This window comes from Hyperolius riggenbachi, chromosome 5 (assembly GCF_040937935.1).
Source record: "Hyperolius riggenbachi isolate aHypRig1 chromosome 5, aHypRig1.pri, whole genome shotgun sequence".
NCBI lineage: Eukaryota > Metazoa > Chordata > Amphibia > Anura > Hyperoliidae > Hyperolius > Hyperolius riggenbachi.
The window spans coordinates 218,828,027-218,850,521 of NC_090650.1; the positions used below are offsets into that span (position 1 = coordinate 218,828,027).

At 43.9% G+C, this 22,495-nt stretch overlaps 1 protein-coding gene across 1 annotated transcript in view; it reads right to left on the reverse strand.

The window, feature by feature from the left end:
• The window catches only part of LOC137518596 (band 4.1-like protein 4B), a 208,541-nt gene that overhangs the window by 19,828 nt on the left and 166,218 nt on the right, over window positions 1-22,495 (reverse strand). The window lies entirely within an intron of this gene.

Below are 22,495 nucleotides of genomic sequence, written 5' to 3' on the forward strand. Positions count from 1 at the left end.
GGGGGCGGCCTGCAACGTGCGTGCTTGTAACATGCCCGGTGCCGCCCCCAGCCATGACGTAGCGGCTGCGCCGCCTCTCTCCTCCCTCTCTCCTCGCCGCGTCTTGCCGTCTTCTCCCCGACATTCTTATTGGCCAGCGGCCTGCCTGCCGGAGGTTCCAGGAGTCCAGAGGACCTGGTCCCTGGCTAACCTACGCTGCAGGTACATATACCTGGCTAAGCTACACTGAGGGCCCCTATACCTGGCTAAGCTACACTGGGGGCCCCTATGCCAGGCTAACCTACACTGGGGGCCCCTATGCCTGGCTAACCTACACTGGGGGCCCCTATGCCTGGCTAACCTACACTGGGGGCCCCTATGCCTGGCTATCCTACACTGGGGGCCCCTATGCCTGGCTAACCTACACTGAGGGCCATATACCTGACTAACCTACACTGGGGGCCCATATACCTGGCTAACCTACACTGGGGGCCCATATACCTGGCTAACCTACACTGGGGGCCCATATACCTGGCTAACCTACACTGGGGGCCCATATACCTGGCTAACCTACACTGGGGGCCCATATACCTGGCTAACCTACACTGGGGGCCCATATACCTGGCTAACCTACACTGGGGGCCCATATACCTGGCTAACCTACACTGGGGGCCCATATACCTGGCTAACCTACACTGGGGGCCCATATACCTGGCTACCCTACACAGGGGCCCATATACCTGGCTAACCTACACTGGGGGCCCATATACCTGGCTAACATACACTGGGGGGCCCATATACCTGGCTAACATACACTGGGGGCCCATATACCTGGCTAACCTACACTGGGGGCCCATATACCTGGCAAACCTACACTGAGGGCCCATATATCTGGCTAATCTACACTGAGGGCCCATATACCTGGCTAACCTACACTGAGGGCCCATATACCTGGCTAACCTATACTGAGGGCCCATATACCTGGCTAACCTGTACTGAGGGCACGTAACCTATGGTGCAGGCACATACACCTGGCTAACCTACGTCGGGGGGGGGGGGGGGGCGTGCTTAGCATTTGGGACGTTGGTAGATCTCCTGGCCTCGGCAAATTTTAAAGTAGCTCGCGAGCCGAAAAAGTGTGGGCACCCCTGGTCTATGGGATCTGCAGAACATCATACACACATTATTTAACTGACATTCATCTGCAGATCAAGCAATCATCCGCAGATCTGAAACGCCATCCTGGTGGATCTGATCTGCAGATGAATGTCAGTTAAATCATGTGTGCATGATGATCTGCAGATCTCATAGAGTCATTGCAATTTGCAGGAATGGATTTTTGGCAGGAACAGATCGTTTGAGTGTGTGCAGCATGTTTGTGTGCAGCATCTTGCAAAGATTTTTTTTTCTGATGGGGAGTTCAGCTCCATAGAATAGACTTTGAAGGTATGGCTCTCATACTACATGAAGAGTGGCAAGATTGGTCTGTGATCTTTCATTTTCCAAAGACTATAGTCTGATGTGTGTATGCACCCTTAGTCACAAGCCAGTGCGTTATGTGATGAGGCTGGCTGAACTAATGTGCTTACTGAAAAAAGCATAAAGGCTGCATTTTCACTAGGGTCCCACGCCAGTTTCCAAACTATATAGCCATCCCATGCACAGCTGTGGGGATTTGGATGTGTTATGTGGAAATCTGCAGCATGCACCATTTTTCCACATGCGATTCAGATTATGCACCCCAAATTGCATGCAGAAAACGGCTGTGATTGGGGTCTAGTGGAAAAGGGCCCTAGGAATACTTTCATTGTGCAGAATAGCTTCAGCTTAGAATATAAACGAGAAAAAAAAAAAACTCCTGAAGTATCACACCAAATTATCAAAGCATGACCTCAAAACAGAGGGGCAACATAATCTTTGCTTTCATTTTGTAATGCTCCAATCCCACTACTGATGGGCCAGGGTGGGGGCTCTGGGCAAATCACTGTGCTCAGTAGCATGCCCAATAGTATAAGTAAATGCTCATGGTGTGATAGATGGCCCCAAAATTGGAGCAATTAGACAAGCACGCCCACTCCAGTTAATGTGTATAGGGGTCTCTTGAGGTATGAGTTGAAGAGGTAGCCTGAGTCATCTGTGTAACAAAAAAAAAAAAAAAACAAAAAAAAAAAAAAAAAGCACCTCTATAGACTTCAATGTTATTTTTTTGCAAATCTCTGCTACAAGGTGGTGAAAAGGGCGCCCGAGTTTTTGACTCAGCTACAATAGAGCGCCGTTTTATAGCAAAGATTTTTGATTCGGCTACAAGGCCTTTGATTTGGCTACAAAAGTGCACCCTAGGGTTAGGCACCACCACATGGGTGGGGTCTTAGGGTTAGGCAGCACCGGGGGGGGGGGGGGGGGGGGGGTCTTAGGGTTAGGCACCACCAGGGGAGAGAGTTCTGTGTGAGAATAGGGAGAAGTTAGGCCATAGTACCGTATATACTCGCAAGCAAGCCGAATTTTTGACTCCCAAAAAGGGAGTCAACAGTTGGGGGGGGTCTGCTTGCTTGCGAGTCCCCTGTGGTCCGCGCCCCCGCCCCCATCACCTGAGCTGGCGCCGCATCTTCTATTATTCCCCTCTCCGCTCGTAAAGTAATTCCCAGCAGCGCACCCCACGGCAGCTGCTGTGATGATGAAGCAGGAGCCGTAGAGAGAGCGAGCGGCCTCCTGTAACTATGGGAACCGCTCTCTCTCTATGGCTTTCTGCCTCGTCATCACAGCAGCTGCCGTGGGGCGCGCTGCTGGGAATTACTTTACGAGCGGAGAGGGGCATAATAGAAGATGCAGCGCCAGCTCAGGTGATAGCGGCGGCCGTGGAGGAATCGGGAGAAGAGGGGGCACTACCTACCTATACTGGGCACTGTACTAGCTATGCTGGGGCACTACCGACCTATACTGTGCGCTATACTGGGCACTACACTGGGTGCTACCTACCTATACTGGGCACTATACTGGGCACCACCTACCTTTACTGGGCACTATACTAACTATACTGGGGCACTACCTACACTGGGCACTATTCTAGCTAAACTGGGGCACTACCTACCCATACTGGGCACTATACTAGCTATACTGGGTCACTACCTACCCATACTGGGGCACTATACTAGCTATACTAGGGCACTACCTACCCATACTGGGCACTATACTAGCTATACTGGGACACACTAGGGGGATCACGCGGACAGCATTTTCTACCCCCGGCTTTTAAGAGGGTCAATCATTTTTCCTGTTTTTCGGGTAAAAGTTGGGGGGGGGGGGGAGGGGGGTCGGCTAATATGCGGGTCGTCTTGCTTGCGAGTATATACGGTAATCACTTTTCTCGACTAGATCACTTCTCTTGACTATATCTAGCACCCTTTGCCCAACAAATTTCAGCTATAACAGCCTTTTGTAACCCACATTTTTTTTGGCAATAACAGTATCATTTTTTTATAAACTAAAACTAGATTTTCGGCTACGCCAGGTGCCTTTTATAGCCGAATATGGCTTTTTTCCATCTCTATCCAGCGCCCTTTCCAAATGAACACCTCTCGAAACCCCTATATTTATTTTCTAAGTGTGTAAAAGTAAAGTAAATAAAACAGTCTGTAGTAGTGTTATATATTTTTTTCGTTATTAGTGTTTTGTTCTGAGCTTTGATTGAAATACAGGTCATTCAATTTACATAATAGCTTGCCTGTTCATGTTATGGATATTTTTTCGCTCTTCCTTTGCCATTATCAGTAAGAATCTCTCCACCTACAACTTCAGTAGCAAATTAAAGCAATGAATAGCTTGTTCTTGCCATAGAGTACAATAAAGGCAAATATTATTGCATGATGCAAAACAAAACTGAAATAGGCTCAAACCCTTCCAAACATTTTATCTGAACATGAACTGCATGACTCCTGTAGACTGCAGAGTGATCAGGCATGTGAATAAATTCTTCCTACATGAATAAATGAAACTGCCAATGACAATGCATCCAGATGCTGCCAGATTGTAAACTAATCATGAGCCAAAATGTGAATCAGATCAGTAGCATAACAAGTTTCACACTGACATTACGCTATTGGGCTGTTAAAAACAACAATTCTTTAAATTACACATTCAAAATGACCACGTAATTGGTTAAGTTCCACGCCCATTCTCCATTTACTTTAAACCTATAATTACTGAGCTGGTTTTACAGCATTTTAAAATAGATCTATTACATCTAAAATAATTTTGCTTCTAGAAAAATTTGGTAGGATAAATCAGGTATAATAAATGTAGACAAAGGAAAATTTGGCAAGATAGATGCATATAAAACTAGGGCAAAAAAAATAAAAAATAAAAAAAATAATAAAAAAAAAATAATATGCTCACAGAATCCTGGTTTGATTTAGCAGCTTTATTTAGCAGCTGAAAACATGTTTGGTACCTTAGACAGCTACTCTAGGGCTTCGATTCACTAAGGGCTGTATGGTAAAGGAAGGAAAACAAAACTGTAAAATACCGCATTGGGTATTTTAGACTTTTTTTCAAATACACTAAGATGTCCACACATTCAATAAAGTTCGGTAACATACCGAAAATTGTTGCTTTGATTCAGCAAGCCCTGTTCATAATATAGAAGTCTGACCAGTGGAGTAAGTCTCTATAGCAAGCTGTAATTCTTCTCCTACAACTGGTCTGCATGGGCATTCCTGTGACAGCTTACTAGAAAGTAAATGGTTTCATGCATTGTTTTAGATATGCACGCATGCCACTAGAGGGCTCTCTTCTGTCTATCACTATATACAGTAGATACGCATACAGAAAAGTCATTTTTAATGCCTATTTCTCCTGCTCCGTGGTCCTCATGTCCTACCCGGCAGTGCATTGGATCAAATGGGGCGAGTAGCAAGAGGGTGAGGATATTCCTATTGGCTGTCTCCTTTGTCTTTAGCATTGCACTGCATGATCGTTAGTTATAGATAGGTCAGAGCTGGTCTGAAAGTAGATCCGAAATGAATAACTATAACAAGTAACTTGTCTACATATCTTATCTAAAGTTTAGTTTACACAGCAAATCTAGCTGCAAACAACTTCAACAGTATGTGATTATTTCTTCCTGTGATACGAGCGTAGCCATCATATTCTGCTTGTCATCACACAGGCAAGCTGCTCTGCATCTTCATCCCTCAGACTGAAAACTCCACTCCTCTCTCCTCGCCTCTGAAATATCTGTCAGGTAATTCTTCCTCCTCATTTGGGAAAAGCCGCCTCCTCCACAGGCTAAGCTCCCATGAGCACTTGCTACATGGGACTCAGAATGCCTAGGTGCTGGAGGAGCTGTAGGCAAGGCTTGTTTAGTTTATAGGGCATTAGCTTATTAAAACAAAAAAACAAAAGAAAAAAAAAAGTATTTGGCTTGAGGAATGCCCTATAAACGATATGTAAGGGGCACAATTATGCAATGAGTCCACTATAAATGCCGAACATGGTTACTCGTTTTACCAAATGCTCTAAATCTTGTGTGATAAATACCTCAGAAATGTAATTTCACAAAGTCGGTAATTTACCTCATTAGTCTGTAATTTTACTTTTCAATGCGGTAACAGCCTTAGTGAATTGGTGTTTAGCAATATGTTCAGAAATATCAGAAGTTTTCTGCATTACCAAATGCGGTAATGCTTAGTGATTTGAAGTCCCTATTTATTGTCCAGCGCTCCCTATTTATTGTCCAGCGCTGCGTAATATGTTGGCGCTTTATAAATACAACAAATAAATAAATAAATAAAATTTGAAGTCAAAGTGTTCTCCAGTTTTCTTTAAAGCGGTTTTGATACATTGGTTCATATTAGACAGTTAGAACACAAATGGTCTGCAGTTGGAGGAGTCCGCAAAATGCTAAGCAGAAAACAAGTACAACTTTGAGGCATCAAGGTTGATAAAAGATACATAAAATGGCTTACATGTGGACAGCACATCCTTAATCCTAGCTATCACCCCCCCCCCCAACTAACCCCATTCAAATGTCTAATTGGGTAAAAATTGTGAAAGGGGTGTTTAAGGTTGCCAGAAAGTTAAAAACATAGGGCATTTGGTGGAATAGCAAACATGAAGAGGCCATAGTTAGGGACAGGCATGGTAGGTCACAAAAGAAAAGAAAAAAAAGAGGGCTTGTGCTACAATCAGGTTCCCCTGCACCCTAGTGGATGGGAGTCCACCCAGCTACTGTACTGAGAAAAGAGCTGCAGATTTCTCAAGACCAGCACAAACCTGGAATAAAAATGGAGCCTTTGCCCAAATCACCTCACTATACTGGTTTCATTTAACAGTTGAAGCATGAATGGTTGCTCTGGGCAACTGTGCGGCTTTTGCTCCAGTTTTTCTTTACACTGGTCTTCATAAATGTGCCCCAGAAAGTTATAGTTCTATAGAATGGTAGGGTAGGTACTGAAAAGGCTTTTTAGCACTACAACAACTTAGGCTGGTATACGTCAAATACAAGTTAAAGCGGTTTAAAACCCTGACATAATATTCAATGAAAACATGTTTACCTACTTTTTTTTTGTCATACTTTTTTTATTGATTTTCAATCAGACATTATAACAGGATGTATTATGCTACAAGCCAAAACCATATAACAGGATATAGCAAGAGTATTTGGACTTAGGTGATATTGTATAAAAAGTTCTAAGATTTACAATTATAGTTTATCAATCGGATAACAACATAGTAATGGTTAACTAATACAGCTCGTTTATCTTGACTATATATGCTTAGTTCTCCATCCATGAGAATTGAGTAGCTCAAAGTTCTTGTATAACTGAAATCCAATGAAACTTATGGTTTCTTATTAGAGAGGTATAACTATAACTAGGTAACGAAGAAAAAGGGTAGTGGTTAATTAGTAGAGATATGAGGTATATAAAAAAAAAGAAAAGTGGTCGTTCTAGAAAGAAATTGAAGGTTAGCCATAGCTACAGTCGTCGTACATCATATATTAGACAATAGAGAGGTGTTCAAGTCAGGGCCTCATGCTGGATAGTCAAGAAAGTGTCCTGTTGGAGTCACGATGTCCATCTTTGATTCAGCTTGCAACATGTAGAGGAGGGTGTGAAGTTATGAAGTTATGGGGGTTGGAAGATGGGGGATGAGTAGGGCCATGAATCCCAAATTTTATGGAAGTTGTTTTTGGTGTCCCTTAAGGATGCAGTTAATTCTTCCATGGACCTGGTCCAATTGACCTTAAGAATGACTTCAGAGATATCTGGGGGGGCTATATTTTTCCAAGAGGAGGCAATAGTTAATCTGGTTGCCGTTAGTATATGGTTAATCAGGCGATTTGTGTATCTGTTCACCTTTGGGAGAGGTTTGCCCAGAATCGTGTATAGGGGGTCAAGTGGTATTGTGACGCCCGTATTTGAGGTAATGATTTCTTGGACCTTGGACCACAGGGGGGTCAACAAGGGACACAGCCAGAAGATATGTTCTAACGTTCCTACTTCATTACAGCCCCTCCAGCATAAGTCCGAAGTACCAGGGTATACTTTAGACAGTATTTCTGGGGTAAGATACCAGCGAAACAAAATTTTGTAGATATTTTCTCTAATTTGTATACATAGTGAGGAGTGTTTGGCGTTTTCCCAAATCTTTCCCCAATCTTCCATTGTTATGGGTGTGGACAATGAAGATGACCATTTTGACATGTATGGGTGATCTGGGGTCCATGTTCCCGATTTGGTCATTAAGATTATATAGATTTGCGAAATTAAGCCCTTTTGATGTCCATTACGGTTACATAGTCTCTCAAAGGGGGAGAAAAAAGGGGTAGTTAAGGGTTTGTGGACAATTGAGTTTATAAAATGGGTAATCTGATTATATTCCATGGTCCGCTGCATATTAAAGTTAATTTTGTCTTCGAGCTGCGATCTAGTGTACACTTTCCCTGTGAGGGGGTGGATCCAATTGCTGAGGTTAAAATAGCCTAATGTGAACCAGGTGTTCATGAAGGACTTGGAGAGCCCTGGAGTGAAGTTGGGGTTTCCCAATATTGGTAGCAAAGGAGAGGGGGATGACTTCAGCCTACCCAACGGGGCCACAATTCTCCAGATGTGTAAAGTAAATTTGATGGTGGGGAGTAAATGCTGTTGTTGAATTTTTGGTGTGGTATGAGACCAGAGTAAAGAAGCTAGGGAGATGGGTAGCATACTGGTCGCTTCAATAAGACCCCATTTTGTATGTACTCTGAGGTTGGACCATTCTGACAGCTGACGTAAATGAGCAGCGTAATAGTAGTAGCGTAGGAGTGGTAATCCCAGGCCACCTTGCTCCCTAGGAGAGTTAAGAATGTTTTTATGGACTCTCGGTCGTTTATAATTCCAAACAAATTTATGGAATGCCGCTTGTAGAGACGTCAGTTGAGAGGATGGGACAAGGACTGGTAAGGTTTCGAATAAGTACAGTATTCTGGGTAGGATATTCATTTTTAGAGCATAGATCCGGCCTAGCCAGGAGATTTTATATGCCGTCCATTTGTGTAGGTCCTGTAAGATCCGTTGAATAAGGGGAGTGAAGTTGCACTTATATAGGGTATTATAATTGGGGGTGAGGTGAATTCCTAAGTATTTTATAGAGTGTGTCTGCCACTTATAAGGGAAATATGTCTGTAAGGAAGTGAGAAGGCTTGGAGGTATTTTTATAGGTAGAGCCTCTGTTTTGTCTTGGTTTAATCTAAATCCTGATAAAGATTCATATAAGTTTAGAGTATCATGTAAGGCCGGGAGTGAGGTTAATGGGCTCATTATGGACAATAGGATGTCATCTGCAAATAGGGAGATTTTATATTCATGTTTACCATGTACAATGCCTCTTATATTGACGTTCTGCCTGATAGCCGCAGCGAGAGGCTCTATGCTGAGCGCAAAGAGGAGTGGGGAAAGGGGGCAGCCCTGCCTTGTCCCATTATATATTTGGAAGGGTTTGGAGGGAGCGAAAGGAAGTTTTATTAAGGCCGTTGGGGATGAGTAAAGAAATTTAACTAGGTGGAGGAAGGGGCCTAGGAAACCCTGGTGTTCGAGGACTTTAAAAAGGAAGGACCAGTGAAGTCTATCAAAGGCCTTCTCTGCATCTAAACTTAGAAGCAGAGAAGGTTTGTCTGATTTATTCATCAAAGATATAAGATTAATAGCTCTGCGAGTGTTATCCCCCGCTTGGCGACCTAAAATAAAACCGACTTGGTCGTTATTTATGAGTCTAACTAGGATAGGATTTAGACGGTTGGCTATGGTTTTTGTAATTATTTTTAGGTCAGAGTTTAGGAGGGAAATGGGGCGATAACTTTGTGGAAGTTGGGGGTCTTTACCGTCTTTGGGTAAAACTGTGATGAGAGAGTTAAGTATGGACGTGGGTGAGCTTTCACCTGTCATAATTTTGTTGGCCACAGTTGTTAGGTGGGGAATGAGGATCGATTGGAACAGTTTATAGTAGGAGTAGGGAAGGCCATCTGGGCCCGGGGATTTGGAAGAGGGCAGTTTTTTAAGGACCTCCAACATTTCAGCTGTAGTTATGGGGGAGTTGAGTACCTTACGGTCTTCCTCTGTTAATTTAGGAAGGTTGAGCTGTTCTAAAAAAGAAGATACTTTTTCTGAATATTGTGGGTTAGCTGAGGGGTCTGGTAGCTTGTACAGCTGTTCATAAAAGGAGGCAAATACGCTCGCTATCTTAGCAGGGTCGTAATGGGTAACATCCTGGGTGTCTTTCATAGCGTAAATAGTTCGTTGAACACTCTGCGGGTTAAGTTTTCGGGCTAGTATAGTGTGCGGTTTATTGCCTCTTTCGAAGAACAGCTGCCTATTCCATTTCAGGCTCTTCTCAAGTTGAGAGGATTGTAGGGAACGGATGTCAAGTTTGAGTTGTTGTATGGTAGAGAAGTGATCTTGTGTCGGTTGGTGCTTGTAGGCGTTAATTGCCCTTGTAAGTGAAGCATTTAATTCGGTCAGTTTTTTTGAGGTGTTATGTTTTTTCCGAGAACCCCTTGCTATGAAAAAGCCTCTAATAAAGGCTTTATGTGATTCCCATACTAAGCCAAATGAAGTTACTGAGTCAGTGTTTATTTTGAAGAATGTTTGTAGTTCCTCTAGGCAGTCAGCGATGAGTGTGCTGTCCTTTAATAAGGATTCGTTTAGCCTCCAATGTAGAGGTTTGTGTGGATTGGATAACCAGTCAAGATCTATAGTGACTGCTTGATGGTCAGTCCAGGCTGAGGGGGTTATTACTGAGTCAATTAGGATAGGTAGGAGATGGGCTTTTGCAAAGAAATAATCTATGCGTGAGTGTGATGCATGTGGTGGGGAGAAAAAAGTGAAATCTGTAGCAGTTGGGTTGGCTATCCTCCAAAGGTCAAGTAGACTATGCTTTCGGAGCAGTACTCGAAATTTACGAGAGTTGCGTTCATGCAGGGCAGAGGTGGAAGGGGTAGTAGTTTTACTTCTATCTTTGGTAGAGGAAAAAGCCAGGTTGAAGTCCCCTCCCAGGATAAGAGTTCCCTTGGTATGTTTTTGGAGTTTAGTAAAAAAGGCGGATAGAAAATCGATTTGTTGTGTATTTGGGACATAAACATTCGCTAAAGTAATTGGTTTACCTGCGAGGGAGCCTATGAGTATTAGGTAGTGCCCTTTGACATCACTTATAGTTTTGTCTATCTTTAAGGGTAAATCTTTTTTACACAATATTGCAACTCCTGCACGTTTTTTAGGACCAGAGGCTAGGTATACTTCGGAGTAATATCTACTATGGAGACGTGTGGAGTCTTTAGGAGTTAAGTGTGTCTCCTGGAGGAAAGCTAGGTCTATGTCAAGTCTCCGCAAGTCTTTCGCAAGGGACATTCTCTTTTGAGGTGCATTAAGGCCCTTAACATTTAGTGTATATAGCTTAACCATTATCTAAGATATATTCTTTACCGCTAACCAGTATGGCAACCTTCTGGCATAAAAGGAAAGTATAGTAGAGATATGAGAAAAGAGAGAAACAAATATAAGAACAAGTATATAATCTAAATGCACAAAACCAAATTAACCAGATAATATCATATGTACGGCGGCCACTGTGCAGTTTGTGGCAATAAGTGAAGACAACTAAAAGTAGTTGTAAAAGGTGAAAGTACTGGAGGGTACATGATCCCCGAAGGGGCCATGTAGTCTCACAAGTTACCTTCTGGAGGTACATGAGGGAGTCCAAAAGAAACCTCTTAGAGTTCGACGTCCAGTCCTGGGTCAGGTACGGAGGTGAGAGAACAGAATTACTTCTATTATAAATGTAAACTCTGTTTGTTTTAGCAATCAGGCAGTTGGGGCCTCCTCAGGTATAGTGAAAGTCAAGCCAGGGAGGCAAGCCCCCTATGGGTATGAGTTCAGCTCGGAAGGGCTTCCATCTCGTTAGAATTATCAGGGTAAGTAAGGCTGCGAATCGAAGTTTTGGACCATTCAGAGACGTGGCGTATCTTACGTGGTGGGGATCTGGCGGAGGGGGATGAGAGGTGCTGGGCAGATAGTGATTGAGGTGGGCGGAGGCCCATCTGTTTCAGGAAGAGGGGGGCGTCATCCAAGTCGGATAGAGTAAAATGAGCACCATGTCTGGTGACCATAAGGCGGAAAGGAAATCCCCACTTGTATGGTATTTTGGCATCAGATAAAAGTTGCGTGACTGGTTTAAAGGCCCTTCTTTTGGCCAGCGTAATTAAGGACAAGTCATTGTAAATAGATAGATCGTCCCCTTTAAATGACACTTTGGGGGTATTACGCAAGGCACGCATTATGGCATCTTTCGCCTCATAATAGTGTAGCTTGATTATGACATCTTTAGGGCGTCTTGCAGTCGCTTGTCTCTCCCCCAGGGATCTGTGGGCACGATCCATTCGCCAGAACTCATCTGGCTGGTCTGGCACTATTGATTTATATAATTCAGTGAGATGTGGTAACAGTAGATCCGATGTGACTGACATAGACATGCCTTTAATCCTAATATTCTGCCTCCTATCCCTGTTTTCACTGTCCTCCTGCGCAGTTCTTATAGCTTTTAAGTCATTTTGTATAATGCGCTGCTCATCTTCTATATCATGCTGCTTAATAGCTAGGGCATCCATTTTCTCCTCCAGAGTATTAGTACGTTCCCCAATTGCTGTGATTTCCCCTTTAAGATCCTTGAGAGCAGAGAGAATAACTTGCTGAAGGGACTCGTGGAGGGTACGGTAATGTCTATCTAAAGTTACCTCTAGCATTGCAGCTGTCAGCGGTGGGTCCTCTGTGGCTTGGGGGACTGAACCAGGCTGTAGCTGCTGTGACAGGGTTTGTGGAGAGGAGGCAGGTGCGGAGGACTCGGCGTGGTCGGCGCCATCTTGGATCTGCGGCTGGCGGACATAGCGGTCCATGGAGCCCGCTTGAGTGGAAGCTTTAGGGCCTGATTTGGCTGCCATCTGTTCGGGTGGGTGTTCGCCTGCTGTTCTCTGCCGGCGCCGCGCTTCGGTAGCGGAGGGGGTGCTTATGGCGGCGGAATCAGCGTGGGACCCGGACGGAGCTCTCTCTCTAAGCGGCCATCCTGGAGCTGCCGCGCATGCGCCCTCATGTTTACCTACTTTTTATATGCTATACGGTTATATTTGCATTTGTGCATAAGTATTATTATTCATTTAGAATTTATGGGTTTCCAAAAGTACAGTTTTTTGCTTTGTGAGCTGACTTTGCATTTTATTAATAACTGCTTTTATTCATTGCCGTTTTGCAGGGAGACAAGCTTTCAGTGTCTCTCTGTCTCCAGCAGCTTCTCTGCAGTCAGAGAATGTGTCACATTCCTCACTTGATACATTTAAGTAAACACAATATAACATTATCTGAAGTTCGGATGCGGCAGCATTTCACTGCACTCAACTTTCAAGCTCTGTGTGTAACCCTTCGAATGCTGGTCTAGTAAGAAAAAAAATGCTGGTTGTATATAATATGATGTAAATAATGTTTTAGTGCAAAGATGAAATGCAGGGTTATATTTGTTACATTTGCTGTTGCAAATACTCTACACTTGGGGAAGATTCAAATAAAAAAAAAAAAAAAAAAAAAAAAACAGGCGACTTTATAGCATACTTCTAGAGACGTCATAAGACTGGATATGTTGAATGAGGCTTCTCACATCACAGTTAATTAGAGAACTAATGGCTGTTTATAGCATACTTTTTAAATAACACACCCAAGTATTGCATAGTTTTAATTATTGTATTTATTGCACCTGAATAGTTTATAACACTACAGACATGAAACCTCATTCACAAATCACCCAGACCTATTGTTCCCTATTGAACACTACATGTGTCACATCTAGACTAGAACAATACTAAAATATTCAAATTAAACTGTCCAATGTAAATTTGTGTACAGTTCAAATGTATAAATCACATTCTTTTCCAAGTCACTAGGTCACATCATTGAGTCAAATATTTACAGTAAAAATACCATACATCATTAATAAACCTGCCCTACCCAGATGTCAAAGAAAAAAAGGACACAATTGACATTTGCAAATACCTAAATACAGAAATATAAACAGGGATAACTTCAACTCAGGCTGTCCTACTGAATTATTTTGCTTCTGAGAAAACACTGCAGATTGAACATATATGGTGTTTAAAAAGCTGCCCATGTGCCATTACAGCCGCCAGTGTGTTTCTCTTGCTGGCTGCAGAAGGCAGCTCCTTGTATGCTAGTACCGCATGTACAACAGTGTAGCCAAAGCAAACATCTGACAGCTCAAGCAGGATTGTTCGGCTTTGCTGCTGGAGGGCCTGTTTTCACTACACGCAGATTGGATGCAGAAAAACTGACTCCAATGAATGCCTATGGGCCGGTTTCCACTAAATACGATTTTTCTGATGCAGATTTTCCCATAGGTATTAATTGGAGTCTATAAGGGCCAGTTTCCACTACATGCAGATTTGATGCAGATTGGATGCAGAAAACCGGACTCCAATGAATGCCTATGGGAAAATCTGCATCAGAATAATCGCGTTTAGTGGAAACAGGCCCATAGGAATTCATTGGAGTCAGTTTTTCTGCATCCAATCTGCGTGTAGTGGAAACAGGCCCTAAGGGTTAGTTTACATGGAAGGTTGATTGTGGTGGATTAATTAACTGTTAACTGCTCCCATAAACTGCAGGTCCAGGGCTACTGCCTGTACAAAAGAGCAGTAGCTGCCTGTCAGATGCAGCTAGTTCCCAGTGATAGACAGCTCTCGTGTGTGGTATATAGGCGAGATCGACCAATGTAGTGGCAGTTGCCCGATAGGGCAAGCCCCCTAGATCCTCTAAACAACCACGCACCAATAGGGGTGAGCACCCACTTGTTGGGCACGGTCTGTGTTAATCCTATATACACAGAACTCTGACTTGGGCTATTTTGCTAGGGGGCCTTGTTGTGAATTGTATATATTGTCTGTTACCACTGCACCTTGTCAGTTATACTCCTGACAACGCCCTCAGGGTGAAACATGTTGAGTGGGTGGTGGATGTCAATGTATATATGCACAGCATACACACAGCTATTTATCTCATTTTATTTTCAGTTAAGGTTAGCTTAAAGAGAACCTGTACTGAGTAAAATTATTTAAAATAAACACATGAAGTAACTTCAAATGAACATTACATAGTTACCTTGCCATCAGTTCCTCTCAGAAGCTCACCATTTTCTTCTTATGGCCCATACTCACGAGGGACTTTTGTCGCCTCAACACACGGCGCGCGCGTGTTGCGGCGACAGGTCGCTCGTGAGTATGGGCCGCCGCACGCGCGCGCACCCCGAACTGTCGCCCGCCGCTCATGTCGCCATGCGATTGAAAGTTTCAATCGCATGGCGACAGTCGCCGCCGCACCTCCCCCGCAACTGTCGCTAGTCCGCGTGAGTACGCGGACTAGCGACAGCAACCTCCATTGTATCATATGGAGCTTCCGGCGGGGGGAGGAGGAACGTCGGCGACAGCTTCCGCCTCGCTGCTGGTCCCTCTTCCGCGTGTGTACGCGGAGGGACCTGGAGAGAAGCTGTCGCCGGCCTGTCGCCCACACGCTCACGTGTGCTGGCGACAGGCAACTTCTGCAGCCCGTGAGTACGGGCCATTCCAGTGATCCCTTCCAGTTCTGACAACATTTTGTCAGAACTAAAATATATCAGTTGCTGTCAGTAATATATCAGTTGCTGTCAGTTACAGCTGAGAGGAGAACTGATGTGTGCATGTTTCCCTATGGCTCAAGTGGGCGATGTTACATTTTAACAGTGTGCTAACCAGGAAGCTGTTATAGGGTAATAGCCATTTTCAAAATGGAGGACGGAGAATTCCCTTGATCACAGTGGACAAACAGGAGGCAGGAGAGGAAAAATAGATGGAGTAGTAGACTACACAGGAAGTATGACTTGTGTATGTTTATTTTGACTTTTATTTTCAGTTCAGGTTTTCTTTAAGGGCCTGTTTCCACTACATGCAGATTTGATGCAGATTGGATGCAGAATGGATGCAGAAAAACTGACTCCAATTAATTCCTATGGGCCTGTTTCCACTAAACGCGATTACTCTGATGCAGATTTTCCCATAGGCTTTCATTGGCGTCAGTTTTTCTGCATCCATTCTGCATCCAATCTGCATCAAATCTGCATCAAATCTGCGTGTAGTTGAAACAGGCCCTTACAAACTCCAATGAATGCCTATGGGAAAATCTGCATCAGAAAAATCGCTTTTAGTGGAAACAGGCCCATAAGCATTCATTGGAGTCAGTTTTTCTGCATCCATTCTGCATCAAATCTGCATGTAGTGGAAACAGGCCCTAAGCAATCCAGCAGAAATAAACTGAAATAATCAGCAATTTGAAGTGGTTAAGATTTGCCTTGATAACTTACATAATCTTACATAGTAGTCTGCGTTGTTGAGATGTATATGATAGTGGTTGTAGGATTACAAGTGTGTGCAGCATCCAGTACATTTGTCTAACAAATCTGGACAGTGAATTTTTAAAAATGTTCCAATTGTTGATACATATAGCAGACTGCAATCGCCTAACTGCTTTATTAGCATATTTTCAGCAACCCCTTTCTGATTCAGATATGACCCAATTTTACTACAATATTAGTAAAGGTGGCCATACACTGGCCCGATTCCCGGCCGTTTCGACAGCAGATTCGATCCTGGGATCGAATCTGCTGCCAATCGTTCGCGGTAAACGCCGCCGACGATCCGATTTCCTCCCGAAATCGGATCGGTCCGTCGATCGCGCCGTGCGGGAAATTACCCTCGATCGCCCGCGGGTAAAGTGCGCGTCGCTAGCGGCGGCCGATCCGATGAAAAATACATTACCTGATGCGGGCTCCCAGGCGTCTTCTCCGCATCTTCTCAGCGCTGCACCCGCTCCATCCCGGCGCTTCCTGGTTCACTGCAGTGACCCAGGAAGTTCAAATAGAGGGCGCTCTATTTGAACTTCCTGGTCACGGAGTGACACAGGAAGCGCCGAGATGGAGCAAGAACAGAGCGGTGCAGCGTGGAGAAGATGCCCGGGAGCCAGCGTCAGGTAATGTATGCGCGGGGGGAGGACAGGCGGCAGGAGCAGCTGAACAGATTGTGATCGGTTTCAGGCTGAAATCGATTCACAATCTGTTTGCAGTAAAGGCAGCCATACGATCCCTATCTGATCAGATTCGATCAGATAGGGATCTGTCAGCTGGTCGATCTGATGGCACATCGACCAGTGTATGGCTGCCTTAACCAATATTATACAGCATCTTATAGGCGGGCAACACATTACATGGGTAATATTGCTGAATGACACACCTTAGACAAGACAAACAACATTTATACTCAAAGTGCCAGAGCTGCAGCCACTAGGATGCGCTCTATTGGCTGTGGCAGTGTTAGGGAGACTTGCCCAAGGTCTCCTACTGAATAAGTGCTGGCTTGCTGAACAGGAAGAGCCATGATTCCCAGGTCTCCTGTAATCAGAGATGGAGCCCTTAACCATTACACTATCCAGCCACACCTTACACAATAACTGTAATGCTGGGAATACACGGTACGTTTTTTAGCCATTTAGATGGATCAATTGATCATTTCCGACATGTCCGATCTCCCGCCCGATCGATTCTGCGCTTGATTTCGCATAGGGAACAATGGAAAAAGATATGGAAAACTAATTGAAGATAAGAGAATCGAGCGGGGAATCGATCGGGTGGCAGAATCGAGCCGCAAAACGCACCGTGTATTCCCAGCATAAGAGGCACATCAAAGTACTAAACATATTTATGTTTGAAAAATGCTGTTATGCATTTTTAATCAGAGCTTGATTAATTATGCCTGTGAAGATTTTTATTTATTTTAATGCAAGATATCCTTTCCTAGTCAACTGCAAAACATTTTTATTTTAGTTTTACATAAAGAAGTTGTCTTTTCCCAACTTTGAGAACTTCCTTAAATTCTTGTCCATACAAAAAGCAGTACAACATCTTTAGGAGTGACATAGGTTGCAATTTTTAATATTGGGAAATTAAATACAGTGTTAATACAACATTGAATAATGATGAATCACTGACTAATTTACAAGTTTACAGAATATGCAGTCTTTATTTTACAAGCAGAGCTTTAGTTACCATAGCAACCTGTATCCTGAATTATAGGCAGACTAACTTAGGACAACACGACCCTCGCCAAAGCTTAGTATGAAAGCAGCCGAATAGTGTGCAGCATTTTTACACATGTATCTTTCCTATATTGGGCTGTCTTACTGATAAATCCAAAATCTGTTGATAGAATGCCTCTGGAAATGAATTAACCAGCAGTCGGCCTACAGTTTCTTTCTACCTACATTTTACAAAGTCTCTGAATCCTATTAAATCTTAAAGCCCAACTAAACTGTCAAAAAGATCCCTGCCGGCATTTGCGCCACACAAAGTATGCTTATTAAAGAAGGTCTGAGGCCTGGTGCACACCAAAAACCGCTAGCAGATCCGCAAAATGCTAGCAGATTTTTGAAACGCTTTTTCTTATTTTTATGTAGCGTTTCAGCTAGCATTTTGCGGTTTTGGGAAGCGTTTTTGGTGTAGTAGATTTCATGTATTGTTACAGTAAAGCTGTTACTGAACAGCTGCTGTAACAAAAACGCCTGGCAAACCGCTCTGAAGTGCCGTTTTTCAGAGCGGTTTGCGTTTTTCCTATACTTAACATTGAGGCAGAAACGCATCCGCAATCCAAAATCTGCAGCAGCCCGGGAGTATGAGTTTCTGCAAAACGTCTCCCGCTCTGGTGTGCACCAGCCCATTGAAATACATTACCCTAGCGGATCCGCACCCGCAAGCGGATCGCAAACCACAGCCGAAACGCTCTGGTGTGCACTAGGCTGGTTTAGAGCAGAGCTATGGGCAGCAGACTTGTGACTTTGGAATAGTGGTCTGCTGCAGTCACAACCACTTCTACCTGGTTGAAGAGTGGCTCAGTTCCCATAAACTTGGGTTAGGATGTGAGCACATGCTAACACTGCTCCTCGGCTGCCTCATTCTTATTTTCTTTTATGTTTGGCTCTGTGTGAATTCCAGTCTTCTTGCTTCTGCACTCTGAAAGGGGTGTGCTTGCCAATATACATAATTAAATAGGAGGGTGTGTGTAAAAACACTTCCTGGTAGCCAGGGTCGGATTTCTGGGAAGGTCACAGAGGCCAAGGCCTAGGGCGATAAAAATCAGCAGGGCGCAGGACTTGGAGATAAGAGGTCACATGTCAAAGTAAATCACCTCTCCTGCTTTGCTCTGGTCTGCCTGAATTCCAGAGATCCCTGCATCTCTCTTACTTGTGCAAAGTGTGTGTTATGGCAGTCAGCATCTGCTGTCACCTGTATGCTGAGAGGGGACAAACAATCTGCTGTGAGAAGAAAAATATATGGGCTCAAGTAGCAGAACTCTTGAGTTCCAATTAGTTTTTTCTCATTCAGCACGCATTCACGGGCAGAAATTAGCAGCTCTCCCCCTCTCTGAATGATAGTTAGTTTATTACTAGTAGGTCAGTGCTGTTAAAGACCTCAGACCTGTCAAATTTATGGCTTTTTTTTCCCTCCTAGAGAATAACATTCTTTGTCCTGCACTTTAACTCTTTCCTGGCATTTTTTGCCAGCAAAGTACTGTGTTGACCATCAGTGAAAGCAGGATGTTTTGAAACAGAATGACAACTGTTACATTCTCTTACATTTACAAAACAATCAATGGATCTCTTGCTGACTGTTACTGTGTACAAGATGTTAGGCACACAGATATATACAGTATACAAAGTCTGAAGACGGCTCTCACTGTTTTTCTTTTGGTTAGCCAATAAAAAGTGTTCGGGCCCGTTCAGATCAGAAATGCGGATGGCCATGCGTGCGGAACGCGTGCGGACCGCAACGCGTACGAACGCATGGCCATCCGCGTTTGTGTGCGTTGCGTGGCTGATCCCATCACTGAAAAGTGAATGGGACAGCCACGCGTTTTTGCAAAATCTGCGTGCAGCATGCGTTCCCGGACCGCACAGGTCCGGAACGCATGCAGTGTGAACATCAGACATTGCACTCTAAGCAATGTCTGATGTCGTGCGTTTTGGCCACCTGCACGCGTTTCCAAAACGCGTCTGGAAACGCGTGCAGTGTGAACGGGCCCTTAGTCTGTTACAAAACTTCCTGCTGACTGATTTTAAGATCTGTCTTGAATTGTCACTGTGTAAAGTACACCTGAGCTTATGCTGGGTACGCAAAATGCAATTTTCTGACAGATTTACTGTCACATCGACTATTTCCAACATGTCCGATATGCTTTCCAATCAATTTTCTGAATGTTTTTTTCATAGAAGTGAACATCAAATTGATCGAAAAATTGAAATTAGATCAGACATGATGGAAATAATCGACCTGACCGTAAATCTGTCAGAAAATTGCATCATGTGTACCTAGCATTACACTACATCTATGCCAGTGTGTGTAGTGTCGGATCCTTCTACTCACCTGCTCTCTGTTTTGGATGGGCTTCTCTGCATTGTGATACACTGTCCCCTATTTGTGGCTCTGACGGCAGCAAGTAGCACAGAGGACAAAGAAGCAGCGCTGTCCACTGGGGCTACTTGTGATTTTGCACTGCTGTATGCATGTGCACAGGAGCCGAGGGAGTGTTATGGGTATGTGTACTTGACAAGTGCTGCTGAGTGCTCATACATGAGCATCATTTCTGAAGTATGCAAACCCAGAACACTATCGGCTGCTGTGCATGCAGACAGGAGCGCAAAATTACATGGAGTGGACAGAGCATGCACTGCTTCTTTGTTGAACGGGGCAAAGCAGCAAAACAGAGGGGGGGCGTTCAAACTAGTCAGAGTTGGACAGAATGGGGGGGGGGGCGGTTGGTGACAGCCGGCCTAGGGCGCTGGAAAGTACAAATCCGGCCCTGCTGGTAGCAGAGACAGGAACAAGGTTCCAGGATAAATTATGCAGCATCTCTGCACCCCTCCCCCAACACACACACACACACACACACACACACACACACACACACACACACAGTGCTTTACAGGAGGAGATGTAGCTTAGATTGCTAGGGTGCTGGATCTTGCCTGGTAGTCAGGGTTGGCTGAAGAGAATGGTATTTAACACCGCTGGTGAGCTTTGTGGCATCAGGGAGAGCAGTCATTTGGCTCACCATGCGCCCCACTCACGTATACATACGTACGCATTGAGAGCACAAAGACTGATGTTGATTTTAGCATAGGAGTTGTGAGCACGCTGCAGCCTGGTGTACTGTTAGGGCCCATTTCCACTAGCTGCGATGATTGCATCACATCCAAACTGAAACCAAACTGAAGTCAATGGAGCAGTTTCCATTGCTTGCAACCTGGGAATGGGATGCATGCTGCAGATTCTCGCAGCATGCATCAGATTCCCATTAGTGCTAGTATGAAGCACATTCAGAAGACAACCAGAAGTAACTGCAATGCGATCATCTCATCATTCCACTAGTGGAAATGGGCCCTTAAATGAGCTTGCTACCCCAGCCATACAAACAGCATTTTCTAGAACATGCAGGAGGAATAGCAATTACTTCTCCATGCACCACTTTCCTCCTCCAAAGCAAGTCCCCACAAACTGTTCTTCCGCCATGCCTTTTAATGTAATTACCCAATCAATATTGTCCCCTCTTAACATAAAATCCTATTCCCCCCCCCCCTACACCCCCCCCCCCCCCCCCAGGAAATCATCTTTCAATGTTACAGTCACCCCTTCCCATCTTATACAAAGCATTATTCCCCCTTCATGGGGGATCAATCAGCCACCATCACTACTACCTAACCCTCACTACCTCATCCTTTAAAAGTAAAAACAAACACTCACATACCGAACTAGGCTAGCAACACAATACTGAGCACTGGGATCACTGAGGTCTATCCCAAAACCATGAGACGATTAATTGAACAGGGCAGAGATTTGCCGACTGCGGTTTAATCACGGCACCTGCTCTTTTAGAGCCAGTGTGGATTCACCATGGCTGTCTTTGGCTACAGGTGCTTTATTTATTTGCAGAAGTTGCTAAAGACCCATCCTGTGCGGAACTACCTTGTAGCTGGATCAATCTGCTTTGCTAAAAAAAAAAAAATCAGGAACCAGGAAGACGTGGAGGAGGACAATGAATAATTTGATGCATAAGGATTGGGGTCTCCATATTCATACTGATTGGCCAAAACTGGTTATGATTCAGCAACATCCTGATGGAGGAGAGAATGATCCATGTGTGGTCTCAGAAAAATTAGAAGGCTGCATGTTTACATATTTTCAGAATGAGAAACGCAATTTGCATTCCACAGAGATGACACTTTTGGACTGTCACTATAAAAAGCAAAATGGAAAATATTTTAAGGCCTAATTTTGGCTTCACTAAGGGGTCATGGACATGAAACAAAAATGCGCTATAGCTCATAACTGGATAGAAAAAAAAAAAAACACGTGTAACCGAAAACAAAAAATATAAATAAAAGTCTCATCCTGACAAGTGCTTGAACAATCCCCATAATAACGTAGGCTAGCAGGGCTTTGTTGCTATATAAATGTTGTCTCACTAAAGATACAAATGAGACTAACAAGTCAAACTACTTCCACAACCTCCCCAGAACTGGCTTGCCTGGTTTGGTGTCATATCTGAAAGCTTTTAAAAGTGGAAATTAATTCACCACCCCTGGGCTTGTAAGCATGCACTGAGAGAAGTGGGATCTCTGTATCTTAAATGAATCAGTCATTAATAGAATATCTAATATGCCACAAAAAACTGTGGGAGTGAAATGAGCAGACTGCACAAGTTTGTTTTTTTTCTAATTTTACTTACTGTATATCGAATAATAGAGATATTAATCTAGCTAGACTTTTCCAGAAACATTTAAAAAAAGGATACTAGGAGAGGTACAGATCAAATGCACAACAAGATAAGCAGAACTACACCCCACCCACAATG